We start from the raw sequence: 2,873 nt of genomic DNA, 5'->3' as shown, positions 1-2,873 counted from the left end.
AAGGATTATGAATTCTCTGTCGACCCGGGGTTAATTACTTTGGTTGAATTTGATCCTTTCCATGGTTATGAAACTGAAACTGTTGTGGCACATCTTACTAAGTTGAATGATTTAGCCACCCTTTTTACTCATGTTAGAAAACTCACTACTACTTTATTCTCAATTGTTTCCTTTCTCATTAAAGGGTGATGCTAAAGCTTGGTACAATACTCTTCCTCCTGGTTGTGTGCGTAGTCCCTAGGATATGATTTATTACTTCTCTAAAAAATATTTTCCTGCTCATAAGAAACAAGCTGCCTTATAGGAAATATTTAACTTTGTTCAAACTAAAGAAGAGAGTTTCCCACAAGCTTGGGGGAGGATTTTCCAATTACTTAATGCTTTGCCTGATCATCCTCTTAAGAAAAATGAAATACTTGATATCTTCCATAATGGACTAACTGATGCTTCTAGGGGTTTCCTAGATAGTTGTGCTGGTTGTGTTTTCGGGGAACGGACTGTTGGGCAAGCTGAAGAATTATTGAATAATATATTGAAAAACTATGATGATTAGACTATTCCTGAACCACCGGCTAAACCCACTCCGAAGAAGAGGGGCATATTATATCTCAGTCCTGAAGATATGCAAGAGGCAAAGAAATCTATGAAGGAAAAAGGTATTAAAGCTGAGGATGTTAAAAATTTACCTCCTATTGAAGAAATACATGGGCTTAATACACCATCACTGCCTAAGGTGGTAGAGGTAAATTCTCTAATGAAGTTCAATGATAATGACAATCCTCACAATATGCATCCTAGCCAATGCCTTTATGAGTTTGAAAACTACATTAGAAAACAAGATCACTTCAATGCAAATGTTATGAAACAATTGAAATACTATTCTGATATGATTTCTCGCTTGAGTGACTTGTTATTTAGAATCTCAAATGATGTTAGAGGTGTTGGGAAACATGCTTCTATGGTTCAAACTCAGTTAGAACAAGTTGCTAAATCACAAAGAGAATTGCTTGATGAAATGAATAATAATATACATGACTTTGTTGTTAGAGTTGCAACTAGGGGAGGTGAAATGACTCAGGAACCACTTTATCCTGAGGGACACACTAAAAGAGTTGAACAAGATTCACAAAGAATTAACACCGATGCACCTAGTCCTTCTAGAAAGAAAAAGAAGAAGAAAAATGATAGGACTTTGCATGCTTCTAGTGAACCTGAAATAGAAAAACCTCCTGATAATGATAATGAAACTTCTATCTCTGATGCTGAAACTCAATCTGGTAATGACCACTCACCTAGTGATAATGAAAAAGATAATGATGAGGTTCATGAAGACTCTCAACCAAATAAAATAAAATGCCATGTTTTGTCTGTTTTCTGAATTTCCCGTGCAATAAGAAAATGACCCAAAAAAAGTTCTCAGAATGCCCTAAAAATTTAATACATTTTTTTCCGATTTTTTCTGAATTTCTGGTGCAAACAATATCAGAGGGAGGTGCACGAGGTGGGCACAACCCACCTGGGCGCACCAGGACCCCCAGGCGCGCCCTGGTGGGTTGTGGTCCCCACGTGGGCCCCCCTCACTTATCCCTTTAGCCCACTTCATCACTTACCTCAAGAAAAAATCTCCATTTCTCTCTCTCCCGTGTTCTTGCCCTCAAACCCGCGGATTTCGATCTCTTTGCTCGAAGCTCCATTTCCGAAACTATTTCAGGGGATTGTTGCTTGGTATGTGACTCCACTGTTTGTCCAATTAGTTTTTGTTTTAGTGGTTTATATTTTCAATAATTAGCTACTCTTGGTGCTACTGTACATGAGCTTGCATGTTGAATTCTTAGAGTTCTAAGAAGTTTGAATGCTTGTTATGGCCTCTATGCATCCCTATGAGTAGTTGCTATCAATTTATTGAAGTTTTGTCGACAAATTTTTGTCACCCAAAACTTTTCAGAAAATTGTACGCGAACATGATGAACTTGTTTGGAAGGAGTTCTTCGAGGAGGAGATCCTCAGGGGCATCTTCTAGTGACAGTTTCGCTCGCTGGTCTTATGTTGAACCAAGTGAAAACTCCGCTCGAGATGCCGCCACCAAAACATGCTTATAGCCTTGCGATGAGTATATGGTGCGTGTGGTTATTAAGGAGGAACTTGAGCCGTATGTTCACAATGCCAGTCTCGGCCCCTACCTTTCAGATAGGTGCGAACAACACCACCTTCTCACTGAATCATTTGTCAAAGGATTTAAATTCCTTCCCCGTGAGTCTAGAGTGTCGTTTATGCTTTATGATAATCCATTTACCATCTCACTAGAGAATTTTGCTTACCACAGCAAACTCCCGTTCTGGGGTTCACTTGACGAACCGCCAAGGGCTGAATGCCAAAAATTATTAACTAGTCTTTGCTGCGGTGAGACGAGGGGAGTGACACAAGGTAGAATAAAGAGCATTCATTTTCCCGCAATTCAGTACTTTGCATTATTTAATGGGAAATGTATAGTAGGCAAGCAAGACTATAGTACACTTTGTGCTCCATACTTGAGCCTCATACGCACTGCTCTTACCGGTGAAAGGGATTATAACCTTGGAGCGATTGTTGCACGCAGACTTCAGCACAACGCTAACAGTGGCTATTTCTATGGTGGAATATATGCCACGCATTTAGCACGAGGGCTGGGTGTTTCACATGTGCCCTTTGATCCTATCCTATCCACACAATATTTAGATTTGGCACCTTAAAAGATCATAACATTCTCAAGGGAAAGGTTGCTAACTTCACTTATAATCTATTGTTTGACCAAAAATCTGTTGTGCACACATATTTGCCTGCGCCTGCTCTTTTTTGACTATCATAGCAAAGGAAGATATTTTGTTCTTGAGAGC

The sequence above is a fragment of the Aegilops tauschii genome, chromosome 7 (assembly GCF_002575655.3).
Source record: "Aegilops tauschii subsp. strangulata cultivar AL8/78 chromosome 7, Aet v6.0, whole genome shotgun sequence".
Taxonomy (NCBI): Eukaryota; Viridiplantae; Streptophyta; class Magnoliopsida; order Poales; family Poaceae; genus Aegilops; species Aegilops tauschii.
This window is presented reverse-complemented; position numbering follows the sequence as displayed.